Below are 20,333 nucleotides of genomic sequence, written 5' to 3' on the forward strand. Positions count from 1 at the left end.
CGGAGTTACCATGTCCGGGGTTTTGGATATTCATGTTAGATTCATAGAAAACTAATAAGCCTTTCACACTAAGTCAGTGGCAGGAGAATGAATGATTTAGCACGAAGGACAAAGAGGAAAGGTACCCCACTCGATCCAACAGATGGCACTAAAGGTTAACACTTTTCAAAGCCAAATGTTCAGGGCGAAGTTGCACCCAAAAAAACAACAACAAAACATCACTCAACTCTTGCTGGTTTACTCTTGAAAGACAGAAATGTTGAGTTTACATATCATACTGTATTTGTATCTGATTTAGTTGATGTCTATATAAAAATCTTGCTCCTAATCCTGTTTGTGTTTTTCTGGAGTGAACTGTGGCTTGACTTTTTCTTTTTTTTTCCTACCATTGTCCCTGTCCGTTCTCAGCTTTGTAATGCAACTTGTATTTGCAAAAAACAACATACTGTAATTGGAAATGTATAAATATACAGGTAGGTATTTAAAAAGTGTATGAGCATGTTGAGGCCCCAAAAAGTCAAATCAAAGGGGCCTTGCCAATATGTTTTATATTTAATACAGAGCAGCAGTCTAATTCAGCCCCTGGATTGCAATGTAAACACTGGCTCGCTAGATTGGATCTTAGTTATGCCTGAGTATAAAGCCCCCCTCACCGCCCCACCCTCACGAACTCTACCTAGCAACAAGTGACAGAAACAGAGAAAAATAATCAACTTTTTCGTTTTATGAGTCACAAATGACATTTGAAGGGTTGTCATCTATCATCCGCCCACAACCGCTGCCTGCCTGGGTGCACTTGGAAGCTAATCAGGTGCAGCTGGTTTAGTGAGAGTAATCCCAAAATAAGCAGCTTGCCTATTTGCTAACAGCCACCCCTGCATGCCCCCCTCCTGCGTTCCTCTCTCTCGCTTGCTCTGTGCCAGCTGCATGAATGCAGACTATTTTTGTTGTTTGTTTGTTTTTTGCAGCTGACCGTGCGAAACAAAAACAGAAGAAGCAGAGGCTGGATCCATGCGTGACCACATGTTCCGTGACATCCGCAGGTTCCTGGCTGTAAGTCTGCATCATTTTCTACCTTGCGGTGCTGCATAGTCTGCTGCTGTTTTCATGATGGAGACAAGGTCAATAAATGACAAAATGGGGCGTCTGCTTGTTCTTGCTGGCACTGCAGGCCCGGTTACAGGGGAGATATTTTCACAAAGACCGACCCTCTTATAATCCTAACGCAAAGTAAGCCTAACTATTAATGTCATGGAAAAGTTTTTTTTTTTTGTAATGTTTCAATCTAAATATTCATGACCTGTTTATAGAAAGGAACTTTAAAGTGGAAGTCAAGTTATATGTGACCTCACTAGTCTAAACATGACATTCTGATGAATATTACATTTGTGGAATGTGAGTTATGAAGAAAAATCCAGCAGTTTTTATCCATCTCAGTGGGCGGCCATTTTGCCACTTGCTGTCGACTGAAGATGACATCACAGTTGCTCAGGCAGCGACCAATCACAGCTCACCAGTTTTCTGAAGCTGCACTGTGATTGGCTGTTGCCTGAGCCCTGCTTAACTCAATATTAACCAGAATACCATATTTAGACTAATGGGGCTGCATAGGTCATATTGTTAAAAAAATAAAAAAAAGGGTTGACTTCCCCTTAAACGAATTCAACGTATCTGCCGTCGCTACTTGCCCTGCTTCCTCTAACAACAGGGCTGTGGACAGAGAAGACCTCGTTTACAAAAGCACAGTCACTATATTTAGCCACTCTTGAGACTTGCTTTTCAAATAAGTGACCGGTGAGTTTAATTCCGCCTAAGAAACGGGCAACACGAGTGGAATGACAACAGACGAGCCCAACGGAAAGTAATCAGGGAGTCAATCCTGCTGAAAGTTGCCAAAAACATGGTGCCCGTTTATATTATATGTATAAAAAAAAAAGAAGTTAACTTATCACTTAGTGAATGAAACTTCACGAGTGTGTGAACATGCAAACGTCTGATTTATGTAATGTGTCACACAATCATGTTACAGTTGGTTGGCCCAAAGCCAAGGGAGGGAGGAGTAACTGGTTTACAATTTACTACTACTATTACATTGATTTATTGGCATTCTGGCTCGCGTATATCCCACGAATGACACAACCAAATGATTGACATCCAATTATTTTTGCAGACCCCAGTTTGCTGTTGTGTATCTGCGTCGCATGCTGGAAGGCAGGAAGATGCGCGTGTTGTGATAGCTGCGCAGGAAGTTGAAAGCTGACCTCCGGGACTCTGGGGATGCGGCATCACAGCAGGTGACCGCGTGACTCGCAAGCACAGTCTCTCACACAAGCTCGTAAAAGCACGCGGCAAGGGGTTGACATGAAAGGATCGCCAGGATCCACCCCGCTGAACTAAAAGCAATCGCGGCCGTGTTATGCAAATGAGTGTTCTCAGGCTCCCGCTGTACGCACACACCTCCGTGGGGTGTGTGAAGGCCACAAACTAGGGAGGGGGAGGGGGGGGGGAGTAGACTTAAAGTAGCCACATTCCCAAAACATGAAGCTTAGGTTCATTGAAGACTCTTGTGAGCGTGCGTGGATGTTTGTCTCCATGTGCACTGTGATGGACCGTGCGGCTGCAATAGGCTCTGCTTCAACCTTTGACCCGAGTGAAGACGAGTCCTCTCATCGAGCTGTGCTCACAATGCAAAGCCACTTGAGAAAAAGGACTAATATTAATTCTTAACTATGAAATATATATGATAGAATAGCTTACCCTAATTGCCTGATGATAAGGTCCACTAGTCTTGATTTTACCAATTGAGCAGAAATGGAGGACCTTGTGGAGAAGCAAATTCGTCTTATCTATTGAGTAAATACACTGGAATGTGAATTATGTAAATAAGCATCTCGAATTAAGCACCCGAGTGTGTATATACACTGTATGAGTTTGGTGAGTATAAAGAGGCTAATGGGTTCCTTTTGAGTTTAACAGTCTCCCCACAGATTCATAAATCTGCCACATGAATGTAATACATCTAATAGATTAAGCAGTAAAATATGTGCAGGATTGTGTTTTTATTAGCAAAGAAAACATTGACAACGGGTTGAAATGATTTAACGTCTCCATTTTATTATCAATGGGGAAACTCCCATTGAATTCAGAATACATGCATCTTAGCCATTTTCAAGTATACTGGAAAGATGGACGCCACTAAACTGCCAGGACGGCAGGAACGGGCGGGGTGGCAAAGTTTGGATCACTTGCTATAAAACATGGAACTCTTAATCATCTATTTTTCAAATTCAGCCTCCAAAGCCAGTTTCTCTTAGCAAACATGGAATGTGGTAGGTACTGTACATTATGGCTATCATGAGCAGACCCACATAAAAGACGTAGGAAGTCTGTTATTATGGTTTGAAGTGGACATATTAGGCTACCGGTAATTTCCAGCGGTAAAGTTTATTAGACGGATGAGGGTTTTTGACCCGGCCCCCAAAGCCATTTTCGCTTATTAAAGTGGAATTTTGTGGGCAGCCATTGATATTATGGGAAGACCCACAAAAAAAGTCTCAAGAATTCATGCCAAATAAGACACAAGAAGTCAGACATTTGGCTCTTGCCTCATTGCTTTTTTTTTTTTAATTATTATTATTATTATTATTATTATTATTATTATTATTATTATTTTTTTTTTATTATTATTATTATTTTTTTTTTTTTTTTTTTTTTTACTTCGTTATACTTTGTATTGAGGCGTCACAATCAGGTTGAAAACCTTGAAAGGCCCGTCTGGCCTTCTCTCCTTTCTCCACTTGGGCAACACTTTAATATCTTGCCATTGTCTTGTAGCGGTGACTCACACAGCAGCTTGTCTGTTAATTTCCTTTCCTGCTTTGCCACTTCCTCTCCCCTTTGTCTCTTCCTGAATGATTCACTTGCTGTCATTTCAAAATAAGAAGCGGGTAACAGCAGCTAAGACTTGACAGCGCAGCTATTTTTGGCTCATTACCGGGTGTACTTCAAAGACCAACTCCTGGAGATTCTGTCTGATTGCTAGCAAATGTGTTCCCTTTTCAACAGTTGTGGGGTGCTAAACTGGCAGGATTTTTTTTAATTTTCACCACTGTGCGACCGGATGGTGGCAGTCTGATGGTTTGACCTGAAAACAACTCTTATAACTGCACAACTTTAGAGCCAAAGGGTATGTGATTAATTTAGAAAACATCATCCTATAAAAACGTTCCTTTTTTTTTTTTTTTTTTTTTACATATCATAATCTGCATTTTTTTTCTCTCCATTGGTCAGATTCTGTCTATTGAACTGACTGAGGAGGAAATGAAACGTAAGCATTTGTTTGTGTTAAAATGGAGCCGCTGAACGACAGACACACACAAGCTAAACCACTCACAGGAAATTACATTTGAGTCTAAGGACCGCATTTTAGACATTCATGCACTTTTAAGAAGCCTGAACACATGCACTGCACACACACACAGACAGACACACATGCACGCTTGTGTAAAGCGCGGTCAGCTGATTTGACTGCTTTACTTCTTCTCATGCATGTGACAGCTCACATGTTGGATGCTGATGTGACAACTCTTCCATACCAACTCGCCTTCAGCCAGTCAAATTCGCAACCACCGTGCGTTTATTGGCATTTGTTTGTCAGGTGGGGATATAACGCTCAGACGGCTGATTCGGTTTTATTTGGCGCCCCACAGTCTATCCAGTAACAACAAACAAAATGGAAACAGATGCTATTGATTTAATATGTATGGCACGCCCTTATCCTCGCCACCATAACTCCCCCCAAATCCACAAAAAAATATTCAAGCAACCCGTCTTTAGCTTATAGCTACATCAGCAGAAAAAGAAAAAAAAACACCTGCCAAAAAAATGCTCCATTGCTTTTATGTTGCAAAACAACCTTATCACCCGGAGATGGCGCACCAATATCACCTAAAGCACAACCTGCCAAAAATTACAAAATAAATCAAAATTAAACTAATTCTTTAACGGTTAGCATTTAACGCCATATACACCTCAACAGATTTGGGCCACCCCTTTCCACGGCCGGCTTAGATTTATTCTTATTGCGAGCTCTGTGTGTGTATTTTTTTTTGACCTGAATTCAGACTACAACAGCGGGTCAAGAATGTAACAAGAAAACAACTGGAGATGTTTGGATAAAGTATCGGCGGCGGAGCATGAGTGGCAAGGAGTCGCGCAGAAAAAAAAAAACGAGAGAACAATCGAGCGATGGCCTCCGAATGGGGCAAACAGGATGTGCAATGGACAGAACCGCACCATTGAAAACACCGTTCAGGGCAGTGGGAAGAGCCATACCTAGTCCTACAGTATATTTATTTTTTTACTTGGGGTTGACAGGATGGCTGACAGCTGCTGATAAGAGAGAAAAATAAATAGTTGCGAAAAAACTGATGGGGGATGTTTTTTGTAAGTGAAAGGTGAATCACCAGTAGGAAGATACAAGTACAGTGGATTATGACTTCAGAGTTAAGTCCTTGTCCGTCCATCACCAAACCCCTTCTGTGGTGAACATCACCAAAAAAAATTTGTGAAGTCTTGTTAGGTTTGCCAGAGTTATCGGTTATTATTGTCTCGCGTTTTACAGCCACTCATCAAACTTTCCTTCCATGCGTCGGCCATACGCGATTACGAAAATGTTCTTGACTGATTGCACACACGCAACATCCACTTTGTACCGATTTGCAGCCTAATGCAATTGGCTATCAACTCGGAGATGTCTGCTGTTATTTGCAGATTTATCTTTAGGGTGGCTTGGCTCACTTGCAGAGTGGTCGTCTTCCATACGTGAGGTTGTGGGTTCCATCCTCGCCCCTGGTGACCTTGTCGAAGTGTCCATGAGCAAGACACTGGGCCTGATTTGCTAGTGGCAGCAGCTAATCACTGGGTGGATGTGAGGCATTGTACACTCTAAAAGCAGTTGGGTCAAATATAACCCAAGTATGGGTCGAAAATGGACTGATTTTCTACTGGGGTCAATTTGACCCAATTTTGAGTCAAGAAATGTGTCTTTTAGTGTAAAATAGCTCTAGTCAGATTTACTTTACTTGGGTCAAAAAATGGGGTCATTTTGTATAAAACAACTCCGAAAATTGGGCCAACTTGACCCATGAAGTGGATCGGTCTATTTTTGATCCATAATTGGGTTACTTTTTACCCAACTGTTTTTAGAGTGTAAAGTGCTTTGGTCACCGTGTGGTGTAATTCAAGCGCTATATAAAAAGCACTCCATTTAACATTCAGATTAAACATTCCTCAGGAGATGCTGTGCAAAGCCAAGAGACACTGCATATACGTACAAAAGGCTTTAATTGTGACTTCTCCGTTTTTATTGCCAACATGAATATAAGATTTAATTTGGTGCAGTAATGAATGTCCAGTGTTTATCAGCCTCTCTAAATCACCATTTCACAAGAAAATATGATAGGAATGGAAAGAAAAAAGTGAGAGACGTCGCCTTTTTTTCAGATGATCTGACACCGATTTGAGGCGAGGTGTGAAGCGAGGGTTACGTAAAAAGAGATGTAGCCCCTTACACCTCTACGTTTATTTCCTCTGCGTGTCTCGAAGTGTGGAATTAATCTTAAACACTATCTGGGCACTTTTCGTCCTTTTACCATGAGAACTTTAGTGTGACTACACGTCACATTCCTGATGTAGGAAAAAGAGAGAGGGGGGGGAGGTCCTTTATTAGGTGCACCAAATGAATCACTGTCAGAAATTATAATTTTGTACAACGATCATAATGTTTCATTTAGCAAAGTGCACACAGGTTAAAGGATGCCCGGTGGGATCCATTATTGTTCGAACAAAGAAAGACGGCAGACATTGTAAACTATTTAAAATAATAATAATTAAATAAGGTGACGTTCAAGCATATTCTTATTTACTGTGATCACATTTCTTAGGTTGGAAATCATCGTAGAAATCCATACGTTTAGATGCCACTGTTGTTCTGTGAGATTATGCACGTATGGCCTATAATCGAATTCCATAATTTATCTGATATTTCTTAGAGGACTTTGCCGTGTACTCCAGAAAGAGAAATATAAACACCACTTATGTCAATGCTGAAGTAGCAAAGGTAAATCCCAGGACATTTTATTCCTGACACCACACTGAGAGAAATCCATTCTCTGTGGCACATTTCACGCCGCATGACAGGGATTTCGTACGGGCATGTGACCTGTGCCGACCGTCCACCAAGTGTCAAGCGCTCTGTTGGGAATCCCACAGGAAAGATGAGGAATAGCTCCCGTTTTCTTTTTGTTTGCTTAATCCCTGAACATTCTTAATCTCAGGTGGAATTCACTTAGTGTCGGCGGGGCCCTTTTTAGGGTTAAGGAGGCCATCTATTGAAACTCCTCCTCCTTAAATCTCAGTATGTGGTCAGAAAGGCTCTTGGTTGGTGGATCATCGGTGGCATGCTTGTGGCACGTCCTGCACAGGATGTTCCCAAATTAGATGCGCAGTGTGTTTGTTTGCTCCTAAACATGCTCCTTAAATACGTTCTGCACATGTTGTTATGGTGACATAACATGTTCGGTGGAACAATGCATCAAAAGACAGGCCTTGAGTTGTTTTTAAATCGACTCATTGCCCAAGCATCTGCAAACTGGCGCAGTTCATGTGGGTGGTCAAGTTTGAACGCAATCATCCGATCCCTGCTGCACACCAATCTGAACTCGGGTGCGGTTCATTGGTCAAGTTTGAACAATACCGTTCAAATAATGTTGCGTACCAAGCAGCTGAAGTCTGGTGCTGATCGTTTGTTTGAGCGTAAAGGCAATCGTCCACTTTTCAGTTTCCGGAAGGCGTTCCAGAAAATCTAAAACTGTTATTTCTCCATTTTCACTTATTCTATGAAAAAGGTAGTGTTCATTTTATCCGCCATTTTTAAATTTTGTCTCAGTTTTTGTCCAGTTTCAGTCACACTTGTAGTTTTTATCATAGTCAACCTCATCTTGTTTTTATTTAGTCTATTTTTAGTCGACTATGAATCTAGCATTTTTGTCTTTATTTTAGTCCAAGAAAACATAATTTTATTCGTTTAGTTTTATAGTTTTAGTCAACAAAAACTGTCACCATTTTAGTCTATTTTAGTCAGGACAATCATTTTACCACTGTATATTTTCTTTGTCAGCAGATTGTGTTTAACATTTCAAATTTAAAACTATTTTACATAAAATGTTCTCAAATCTTTTTGATGAAAAACAACTTGACACACAATTGCAGTATATACCAAGTGGCTACTATGGCTCCATGCTATGAGCTAGTAAATTAGCCAGCATTAGTTAGCGGTCGGATTAACATTATTGTTGTAAAGTTATAGCCGTTGGATTAATGTTACGTTATAACTATAATTACCTTTTTTTCCCCCCCAACCTTTCACCGTGAATCCACCTCCTGTCTGTCCTATCCAAGTGTTTGTGCGTGTTAACGGGGGTTTTAGTCTAGAGGGTTTTATTTAGTCCGGTGAAAAAATGTGTGTTGACGAAATTATTTTTGTTTAACTTTCGTTGACGAAATTAACACTACAATCATCCACTTTTCAGTATCCAGAAGTCTGTCCAAAAGATGAGAAACTGTTATACCTCCATTTTCACTTTACAGTAATAAATAAATAAATACACGTGGTGAGGACAGCAGTATTTTGGAAAATGTGATGCCTTCACAACAGCGCCACCACAGTCTTCCAGCCCCAGCCGCCAGTTTCTCGTCACAGATGGTGTCTTGTCCAAGAAAACCCGCAGTCGGGCTTTTTATAGCGCAGGGTGTGGATGTCTGCGCGCTACAGCCACTACTTTATGAGCAAACACTGGAGGCGGACACTCGTCCTGACCGCAAAAAAAAAAAAAACGGGTACAAAAACGCCAGTGGAGACGGGTGCATGGATTTACTGTGACGCAATGGTACGCTGGTGTCACTCATGACAGACATAAAATAATAATTAAAAGAAATACCATTTGTGTTTAGGTTCTAAAACAAGGATTGGCAACATATGGTCACTGGGATGAATAGAGTCCACAAGAGCATTCAAGTCTGGTTCGTTGTCAACATTTGCAGATGCTTCTTATATGTTTTGCACAGTCACAACAATACGAGCTCATACACACACTGAACTCTGGTTGCATTCAAATGTCAACAGTCTGGTGTCTGGATTTTGAAAACAACCGTGCGTGGTTCAGTGTGCCCAGTTGATGTGACTCACAAGATGACTGCCTTTTTCCCTATGCTTTTTAAAAAAAAAAAAATTTTTCAAGGTAACTGTTGTTAAGAGTTAGACTTGTTTTGGATTGAATTGAATGATTCAGGAAAAGTGAATTTTAATGGTGACATTGACATTTTACACATGTAATGCTCATTTAAACTGCTTTAAATGTACATAAAAGTGGTCTGATGTGAATTTCTACAAACTTTTTTTGTTGAGGCAATTTTGTACTTAATCAGTTCTGTATGAGGATATTACTATGTAGCAATTGTTCGAACACCCTATCACAGCAACAAATATGATAATAAGTAAAGAAGTAATTTTAGAAATAATGGCCCCAATCAATCTTCTGCACCATTTTAAAGGATCCTGGTAACATCTTGCATGTACAGAAAAGTAACAATGATGGGAATTATAACACATTAATACCAATATTTATCAATTAGCAGTGTTTTTTGTCAAGACAACCAGTTGGTTTGTAGGGCTTAGCCCAACAGTTTAATATAGTAAGTTGATGCTGTTTCAGAAACAATGGCACCATTTTGAGAAATGTTTTTATTATTATTATTAATTTTTTTTTATACATGTTAAGCTTTTTTACATGCACTGTCCCCAAGTTGGTACAGACAACCTTTTTTGGTCTAGATGTTAAAAAAAAAACTCCAACAACATACAGTATTGCGATTTTTTTACACTTCCTTGTAGTTCACCATAAGGCACCCAGTTGATCAAACAAAAAACTTCAAAATGTTGCCAGGTGAGACGTACAAGACTCTTTGAAATCCTCCTTTTGATGATAGATGTTTGTTGTTGACAACCCCTTAATCTTTATACATTTGCTCATTTAAATATAGTTCGTGTGATTCGACATGGTACACTTTCGAATTATAATTACATTTGCTAAAATATATACAGTACAGTCAATTTTAGGTTCCTCGCACCGTGTCTGTCTAGACAGCACTTGTTTTTCCAAGGGTCCCTGAAGGCAGCGAAAATCTGGCGCGGCTCCTTTCACTCTGTGGGCACACACGCACTCACGCACGCACACGCAACACTAGAGTCCACGCGGTCCGCGGACAAGGTAGGATAAAACTATATTTTTATTAAACACTCCACCATCGCTATGTCACACGTTACGAGTCGCTACTGTTACCTCGAGTCCGAAATCAAAGTATTCCGGAAAAGTCGTCTTTTTACACATAATTTAGCGGGTTAATTCGTTTACAAATGCGTTAATTTGGGACCTTTTGGTTGAAATTGACCGTCTGGATTTATCACGTGGGAGCAGGCAGTGTTGTGGAAAGGATAGCGAGGAGGGGAGAAAAGAGGACGACAAGACAAAAGGGTAGCGAGCGGTCGACCGGCGTTTGGGTGACACATGAAGGCGACACGCTGCCTTTTGTTTGCGGCGAATTAAATTTAGCGCCAAGCGACGTGCGAGCTTCCGCTCTTGAATTGCTAGTTGCCTCGTGTGTGCGATAAGACCACGCGGTTGCACTAGGCTACAAGTTAAGCCGTAATGGTGACTGGTGGTTTGAGTGTTTTTCTTGACCTAACAGTGTCATTTGTCACTCGAGAGCGTGAAAGTGGCCCATGTGGCCAAGTGAACGTGTAAGCACTACTTTGGCACCAGCGACTGAGGTTGCGTACTACCCTAAAATGGCTGTTTATGTTGCACTTTTTTTTGTTTATTACCATCACATTTATTTATTTTTCGTTTTTGTTTTTATAATAATGAAACGTCTTCTTAACCTCCTGTGTGTACGTTCTTCTCAAAAGCTGTTAACCTGTAACTCTATTGTCATACCAAATGTGTAGAAAGTGGCCACCAAAATGGCACATCATTTGGCATTTTGTTGACTACCAATCGGGGGACATTAGTTCTAAATTTTCCAAGTAATAACTGAAACTGAATGTCCTCTTAAACTTGCTAAATTACTGAGATTCAAAAGCTCAAAATGAAAATAAAATTGGGCACGTGTGACTACCGTGACAACCAAAAGTGTAGAAAAAACGTTTGTCATGTTGCTTTGCCATTATTGAATCTTCTTTACCTCTTGGTGTAATGTATTGCTTCTCAAAGGCTGTAAAAAGGGACAAATGTGGATAGGTGTACAGCTACTGTGTGTGAGAACCAAATGTGTCAAATCTGCGGTACACGGACCCCAAAATGGCCTTTATGGGGCCTACCAGTTGCCATTTTCTTGATTTATCAAAGTATTTCCGCTCAAATGCTATAAAAGTGTCAACTGTAGACAAGTGCACAGCTCCTGCAACAAAAAAACATTTTAGAAAGTGGAAACTGAAATATGAGGACTCCAATTTGGTCACCCGTCTCCATTTTGTTGTTTTATCAGTCACGTGTTCGTACCATTTTTTCATGTTTTATGTCATAAATGAATATATTCTGTCTATCTTAGTGATTTTCCATTTGGTGCTCTGGTAGTAGTACAATGGTGTTTAAGTTTGGGAAAGCCTGCTGTGGCTCTTGACTTTAAGTGTAAGGTCAGGAAGCAGTCACAAGTTCAAATTGAGGGTTGGGCTGGGAACGATCGTGGCCGATCATCCGCATTTGAATCGAACGTCTATTAGACGAAGAAAGAAAAAAAAACTGAAAGTACCACGAGGGTGATCCAGTGACAGATTCCGTTTCCTGCAGGCAACCACGGTGTCTGTGTGCGCATGCGTGTGTGTTTTTCTGTGGTAAAGAGCACCGCGAGCGCGTTGCTGGCCGGCCGCCACGTCACACGTGCCTGTGCTATTTGTGTTGGGCACGCCGGACCTGACTGGCGCAAGGACGAGGCGTCGTCAGAATGGTGACTTTTGTTTTCCCGGGCTGATGAGACGGCGGCCGCAGCAAGCCCAGCCACTGCACGCGTTGACTCATCTTAAGACTCTACTTGTATCCATGTAACAATAAGAATCCTCCAAAATGCTCAGTCGGGTCAGAATGGCCACTTCATCCCGAGTCAAGTGTAACACAAAAACAGTTTAGAATTTCGGAGGATGAGTTTCTGAGAAATTTAGCGTTGTCGGGGAAAAAATGACTTTTTTGGGGAACGTTTTTTTGTGTGACATAAGAGAAAATCTGGTCAGAAAACGCCTTCAAATGAGAGTAAAAACGGTATAACTTGATTATTTCTCATGTTCTCTCCTTGACCCTTTTTGTTTCATCTGCTACTCAGGAAACTCTTTCTGCCATTGGCTGGCCGGTTGAAGTTAAAAATATCAACCAAAAAGTGCGTACAGGCTGAAATTCCGAGAGCTTCTGAAAGTCAATGCATCAAAATTGCTGTGAGATTTTACAGGCGTTCGAAGCACACTGAGCCCACAAAACGCGAACCTCGATATAGCGAGGCGCAACTGTAATTAAACATTTGTTCGGGTTGACTCACCATCCGCCATTGATTTGAACCAGTGTGTGACCTCTACTCCACTGGCCGCCAACGTTTTGTTTGTTTGTTTGTGCCCCCCACCCACCATATCTACATCACCCATCAGTGTGTGTTTTGATGAAATCAAGCGGGCTTTGACGAGCTTAATTCAATCTGTTTAGTCGGAAGTCCAATCGGCTGATGTTGGGCCAAATTTGGACAATTTCATCTTTAAAAAAACTAAACAAAACAAAGATAAAAACTACTATTGGTCACGGATCTGTTATTACGTTTGTGCTTTCGTACTTACAAATAATTGTCCAATCTAAAAATCTCAAAAATGCCGTGCTGTCTTTTGATACGTTAGTGACTCAGCCTTTTTTTTTATGGCTTCCTGAAAACCGATTGTTTTGGAGATACAAGGATTCCACCCGACGTCAGCGATGTCTGATTTTTACTCTCATTCGGAACAGGCACGCCTAATTTCTAACTAAGATTTGTCTTTTTTAAACCACAGTGTAAATCAAGCCTTCCTCTACAACCATTTTGTGAATATTTTCTGTCAAATTCTCAAGAATTGGTGTGGCCATGAAATTCTGCACTCTAAAAGCAGTCGGGTCAAATTGGCCCAAGTAGAGGATCGGTCTCTTTTTGACCCACAGTTGGGCTATTTTTTTGACCCAACTGTTTTTAGAGTGTGGAGAGAACGATAAGGGCTACGTTTTAGAACAGGCCCTTTCTATTTGTGGCTGCCCATCTTAGTCAAACCTTCTCGAGACCCAAATGAATGCGGTTCCTCCTCATGACTGAAAAATACACGACGGTACTGAATTCGTGAAAGAAGTTGCGTGTCTGCACCCAATGAACTTAAGTTGCACATAAAAAATCAATGAATGGTGATTAGATCGTCTCTGGGGTGATTGGCGTGTTGCTTTCGCCAGTTCAAGCTCGCTTGAACCAACAAACAAGATGGGCTTTGTCCCAATCTTGTCTGATGGGTGGGAAATGTTTGGAAGGGTTTAGAGTGGAGGGGGGGGGGGGGGGGGGCATTGACTCTGAACACAAAGCTGAAGGAAAAAGCTATAAAAATATATAGTTATGAAATAATCTTTTTGTGCTGAACGGGACTGTGACGGTGATTTATTGGTTGATCAATGATCATCCATGACAGTGTGTTTTGTGACATGACATGTGTGAGTTTTATGGCCATCACAGTTTTCATTAATTCTTTTGCCAAAAGGTGATCTCACAAAAATGTTGACAATCTTTTATATGTTCAACAAGCGGAGTTTTAAAGTTAGTTATTTACACTGTTGAATTCGTTTTTTTTTCCAATCCCCTCAGATTTTGGCTGCGCTTGTGCTTGTACAAGTAGCGGAAATGGCAGCTTGAAGGGGATGACTGTTGACTCTGGACCTTAGCCTAGAAACAAAAGCAAATGCTTGCATGTGATTGCCAAAGCCAACCGGTCGGGAGCATCGCGTGCTCATCTCTCAAATAATGAGTGCCGTATGAGCACGGCGTGACGCTGATAATGCACTCAGTGGTGGCATTACAGCGGCAGAAGCAGATTTGATGCGTGTTTGTTTTTTTAAGAGTGCCTTAAGAATGTTTGAGATGAGCGGGGGATACATTTGTTAAGCAGCGTTTGTCATATCAGCATCGACGAGTTCAAAACAGGGACGTAAGAAAATTGGGGTCGTGACACCAGTTTCAGCCAATTGACACAAAATTGGGTGGTCATGTCTATCAAAGCAGGATGAACGGAAACATCTTGTGGACCGATGGCTGAAATTGTACAGTAAGTCAGCCATTTTGGTTTGAAGCCGCCGTTTTGGGGAAACGTTGACAAATTTGACGAATCTCCTACTGGGGGATTCGCCCCAAATAAGCCCCAGTTGGAGGTAGGGATCCTCAACAAACTAAATTGCAGAACTCGTGGGTCGTTCGACACTGACACAAGTCTTGATGACACGAAATTGGGTCAGCAGGTTATCGCAACAGAACGCGGGAGGAAAAATGGAAGCTTATCCTTACTCGGGTTGGATAACGCTAAATTGCGCATCTTTTTCCCCCCCTCGGGAGTGTACGTGAGCGGAGAATAGTGACAAAAGTTGTCTGTGACGCACAAATGAGTCAATTCTGTCGCACATGCAGGCTGGCTGGCCTTTTAGCGAGGTCATTATAATGTCAATACTGTTAAGTCGCTTTATAAAGGCCTGACCTTTTTGTGAAACAGTTGTTCGATTGCGGACTGTCAAAGAACGCACAATAACATTGTTGTTCTTCTCGTGCACTTGTACATAATCAAATGGTGGTGTTTTTTTCTTCTTCAATGAAGTCTTGTCCGATTTGGACGTTACCGATTGTCGCTCGGATGCCGACCCCGGAGACTCCCAAGTGTGCGCGCTGCATTTCAACAGCAAGACGCGCGATGCCAGCTGGCCGGCATTTAATGACACATTGGCCCGAAGAGGGACACTTAGCAGGATTCTAGCCTGTGCTGAGAAGTTATGTCGCTGGGAAAGAAAAGAGGATGGAGCTGCTTTGGTTTAGCCATCACTTAACCGAAGAAACTCAATGCAGTTGCATATTGGCTAAAGCTAACCTGCAATGTCACGGCCTGTATTAGTCCGTAGCAGTCTCACGCGCTCGCGAGGCGGCTCTCAATCTGCAGAAGTATGTTGGTCGCATAGAGCGCTCTGTGTCTTTAGTTGACATCGACGGCATGCTCGTGGCGATGTCGTGTGTGTGTGTGTGTAGGATGGACATGAAAGTTTGCTGGCTTTAGATGCATAGCAGGAGATGATATAAATGGGTTGTTATCGTTGTGTGAGCCTTTTATGTGACCTCAATATTTTAAAAAAATTATTTCTGAGAGCTCAGTATTGTTCATTCAGCAGCCTTCCCGAGTCAACACGTCATTATCTCTCTTTTTTTTTCATGCATGCATGCATGCGAGTTTGTGTTCTTTAATTCACCTGAATTCAATATAAATCCCTGACCCTTCACTTTAACCCGATACTTCAAAGTCGTGACCTTGTCAGGAGACCAAGGGAAGGATCAAAGGAAAGAAAGATGAAACAAATTGAAATCCAACACCAAACCAACTCAACACATTTTGACAAAAGCATAATTTCCACTTTAAAATTTCCAGGAATGTATTGTTATTTGTAGCTAAATGGTTCCAATAGTCTTTGAACCCAAAACTTCCTGGATCCTTATCCCTCTTAACACACCTTGGCCCACTTCACAGGATAACCGTTTGGATCATCTTTCCGGGGTATCAAAGGACTTTGATGGCAAGGGAGGGATAAAACTCTGCTTGTGCGAAACCACAACATTTTGTCATTAGTTAGTTACATTGAATGAAAGTTGGCAAAGTGAATTCCTTTGTTTTTGTTGTATTTGCCTGTCGAGGAACGAGCGCTTGGAGAGTGACACCGATCTAAATAGAACTGGAGAATTAAACCATTCTTTCAATATGCATGTATGCTACTGTTAAGAGTAGGCAATATTAAGTATTGTACTCTTTGCGTGTTCAATTAACTGAATGGTGAGATCCTGGTGAAGAAGTCCCTTTGCAAAGGTAAATAAATATCAGAAGCTTCTGATGACAAAAGGCTGACGACACTGAAGCCGTGTTCTATCAGGTTCTGTGTCAGGCTCTCCGGCACATCCTTATTTATTAAAAAGTGGGCGAATACGAAATGTCTCCACCCATCAGCCCACAGTACATTTGATTACAACTCAGTGAATACAAGAGAATCTGTTCCCATGGGTATAAATCAGATTAGAGAAAAACAATAATAATAAGCCTGTGACTCCCTTCTTCCGACCGGCAGAGACCGGCCCTCCCATTAAAGATAGCAAATGTACAAACCCGTTGCCCTTTCTCTCATGAAAGTAACACAGATAAGAATACAATTCTATTCATTGAGCCATACTGCTATAACTAAATCCAAAACGGCTAAAATATAAATTAAAACTAAAAAAACAATGTTAATAACTCATCACTACGCTACGTCGCTTGTTTAAATCCAAAACGTCATGCCTGTTCTGATCCTGACGTCTGATCACCGGCGGAAGGAAACCGAATCTCTCCGCTTACGTCGATAACCGTTTCAAACAACAAAATGTATGGAGGAACGGAATTGGGTTTGTTTTCCTTGCATTATTGTTCATGTTTGGTGTCGTTTTATGTCAAGCGCTTTGTTACAGCTGTTGAGTTTACTCAAGACATTTGGGTTTGAATTTTTTTTTTTACCTTGCCGTTTCCGATACTTTTGGAGAAGACTGTACATCGATTGAGCGGCTTTCTGTTGAGCTTTGTGACATTTTATTTCGCAGAGGCATCACGTGGTTTCACCTTGAATTGGCGCTATGAGGTGACTGTTAGAGTAGACAATATTAAGTATTGTACTCTTTGCGTGTTCAATTAACTGAATGGTGAGATTCTGTTGAAGGAGTTCCTTTGCAAAGGTTTTTAATTAACAGAAGCTTCTGGTCCACATTGACAAATTCATCCAAGCGATGTCTCTGTTCAAATGTGGCTCCCTCTCTCCAGCTCACATCGTTATTTATTCACAAAAAGGGTTCAGAAAAAGATCAGCCCACAACACACCTGGTTACAAGAAAATCCGTTCCCATGGGTATAAATCAGATTAAAAGAATACAATAATAATGAGCCTGACTCCCTTGGTGACATAGCCCCGGAAACCTCCCTTTTAGATTACAGAATGAATAGACAGACCCGTTGCTCTTTCTCATGAAAGTAACACAGATAAGAATATAGGTCTATTCATTCAGCCATACTGAGTTAACATAATTATACCTACATCTACACAGTTATAACTAATAACAAAATGGTTAAAATATAAAATAAAACAGTAAAAATGTATACAAAGTTATCAATCCTTCAATTGGGCTCTTTAAAGAGCCCAAAACAAACGTTTTTACAAAAATATGCCAGCAGGATCCTCGTCCCTCCAGCCGGAAGAATCAGTGTCAACCTTTGCCCAGTAGATGTCAGCAGGGGTGCATGTCATGGCGTTTTGAGGCATCACTGCAAGCTGGGTGGAGACGTTGGATCCGGATTCACCATTACAGTGATGAGTGTGTCTGTTGGTAAGGCACAGGAGCATCATGTTGTTGTGACGCAGCCGGGCGTGTGGAAGGGCCCCACGAGCCACGTCCCCTTTGCCGGAAGGAGCCTCGTCCTCTCTGTTGACGCCTCCCCCGCCCACGCACACGTGGGAACTGCCGGCAGGCACTTGCCCAGTGTCCAGAACGGCCACAACTGAAACACTGGTCTTGGTGAGGAAAAGGCTCTGACTGATACAAAACACACCCTCCCATGACATTATCAGATGACGACATTACAGCAGAAGCCGGAGGAACAAAATCCTCCTGTTTTTTTAAAGCCTGCAATTGTAAAATCGCCAATTGTTTTTCAGTACTTGAATGTTTTTCAGTTTTTGATTCGACATCTTTGGCATACCTTCTCAAATGGTGTTTCAGATGAGACAACCACCTGTCATGGTCGGTTCCAGGCAAATCCGGATTCGCGTCCATAGCCTGCACAACAGACTTAGGCACACCCCTTAACACCGCAGCTCGAAAGATTTGTGAATACAGTGCAGAATCATTTGGCAGTCTTTAAAGAAAAGTCCACAAGAGCACGGTCAATAAACGCCGCGGCCTCTTCGTCAACTTTGGGAGCAAATATCAAGTCAGAGATAACAACCTCAGGGAGTGGGAACAATTTGTCAAGTGCTCCAAACAGCGTTAAATAATTATCACGTGATAATGCCTCACCGTCACACAAAGATGACATTCCTGAATTAGTCAACAACACTTCGAGTTGAGACAGAGGGCATGCTTGTGTCAAAAGTGTACGTATATCTCCTGCAGTTAAGATCTGCCCTGTGACCTCTCTCTGGAGCGCCCTCAGCCAGTTCTCCCCCCCCCGTCTGCATCGGTGGTAATTTTTTTACAAGCACGCACAAATCAGATGGCAAATAGGGTCTGTATACAGTAGCTGAATTACCGGTGGCTGGATCCACCTTCGTCAACATGGGCGCTTGCAACACCCCCTTCGATCGGGTTACAATTTGTACAGGAGGAGCCTCTAGGGGGTTATCGGATTCGCTAAAGCCACGTTGTCTCACGACGTCACTTACGGCATACGTCAAATCAGCCAACTGTTGTCGAATCTCTACAATTTGACAGCTCTTTGTCAATGCATCAGAAATTTCATTAGTCATATCAAGGTTATGTCGTTGAAACAATTCATCGCGTTGCGCCCTTAATAAGAGTTCTTCTTCTGTCAATTGTTCGTTCGCAGCCTCCACAAAGCGAGAAAGAATCACACGCCATTTGTTACGAATAACCTGGGGCACTTCAGCGTGTCTAGACAGTTCCAATTGAAAAGCACCCGCTTGGTTCAATTTCGCTTGCGGAACATCTTTCATCATCAATATTTCGTTTAATTTACTCTCCAATCGTGTCACAGAAGCGCTTACGCCAGCTGCTAAGCCGTCAGCCGCGGCCTGTAAATTAGATCGAATTGGCCGAGAATTTATATCACATTTTCCACCATTCCAATCCACATCGAGATTACCACCATTCACCTTTAAAATCGGCGCTTGCAAATTCTGTGGCATTTGAACCGCAGTTTTGTACGGTAGTTCAGTAAACGGGTTGATAGCTTCCACAGGAGCTAGAGTCATATTAGCATCATTAGCAGCATTTGCTAAGGCCCCCCGAGCGGGTTTTACAGAACTGCCCAAAGCCAACAGTCTAGCATTACACATCAATTTATCCACTTTTTTCCGATTTTGTCTAATTCTCCATCCATTCAAAGAAAATACAAAAGTCTGTCGTACCATTTTATCCAGCGAAAGCCGTTTTTTCACGCATGCCATTTCCACTGCTTTCATCAAAGCTACCAAAGAAACAGTGGATGTCAAAGGTGGAAGCCATCTTTTGTCACAGCCTGCCGTTGTCCAATCCATTATCAGCTTTTTCATTTTCCGTCGATGTTTCTCGGGCATTGCTTCTGCAGCAACATCAAATGCGGTCTTAACTTGCATATCTAGACACAGATTTCCGCTATGAACCGGAAGCGTATTCAGGTCGAACCATTCTGTATCCCGGTCAAAAACGTCCTCCATTTTATTTGTAGTTTTTATGTTTACTTCCGGATTCAATACAGTGACGTCTCACTTTCAATATTAATAGTTCAATATGTTAACACATATGGCCACACACAGACAGACATAAGAATCACGTGACCTCTCGTTTATACACAGCGGTTACCCAATCCCGCTGAGCTAAACTGTTCTCCCTTTATTGCAAAATTTTTGCAAGGCGCTTATTTTTTAAGAAATTTGTCACGCGCTCACGAATTCAACCGTGGAACAAAAGGAATTCAAACGGGAATCCTGACCTCAAAACTACATATTGTAGAAGCGCCTACAAAATAAAATAAATCACGTAATCTCTCGATTGCAAATACAGTGATACAAAATCCAATCATCGCTGTAATCAACCTGGACCCCTTTCTGTTCAATTTCAAACAGGCGCTTTTTCAAAAAAAAAACATATTACGTGTAAATAGGACTTTTTCAATAAGAGCCATGAACAAATATGATACTCGTCCCCAAATCGGCCAAAACTGCTTAAAAAGCAGAGCGCATACCATAATCTTC

The 20,333-nt window shown here is 41.7% G+C and overlaps 1 protein-coding gene across 2 annotated transcripts in view; it reads left to right on the forward strand.

The window, feature by feature from the left end:
- Positions 1-912: 912 nt before the first annotated feature.
- Positions 913-20,333, forward strand: part of LOC147163457 (equilibrative nucleoside transporter 1-like) — a 31,652-nt gene continuing 12,231 nt past the window's right edge. Inside the window, exons 1-2 of one of the 2 annotated variants that reach the window (XM_086092994.1) lie at positions 913-1,053; positions 2,171-2,294. The gene's annotated coding sequence lies outside the window, so the exon portion shown is untranslated. Of the gene's footprint in view, positions 1,054-2,170; positions 2,295-10,235; positions 10,329-20,333 lie in introns of those variants that run through there. The other variant, XM_086092993.1, reaches the window with a different exon arrangement.

This window comes from Leptonotus elevatus, chromosome 13 (genome assembly GCF_054856555.1).
Source record: "Leptonotus elevatus isolate MCC_2025b chromosome 13, RoL_Lele_1.0, whole genome shotgun sequence".
NCBI lineage: Eukaryota > Metazoa > Chordata > Actinopteri > Syngnathiformes > Syngnathidae > Leptonotus > Leptonotus elevatus.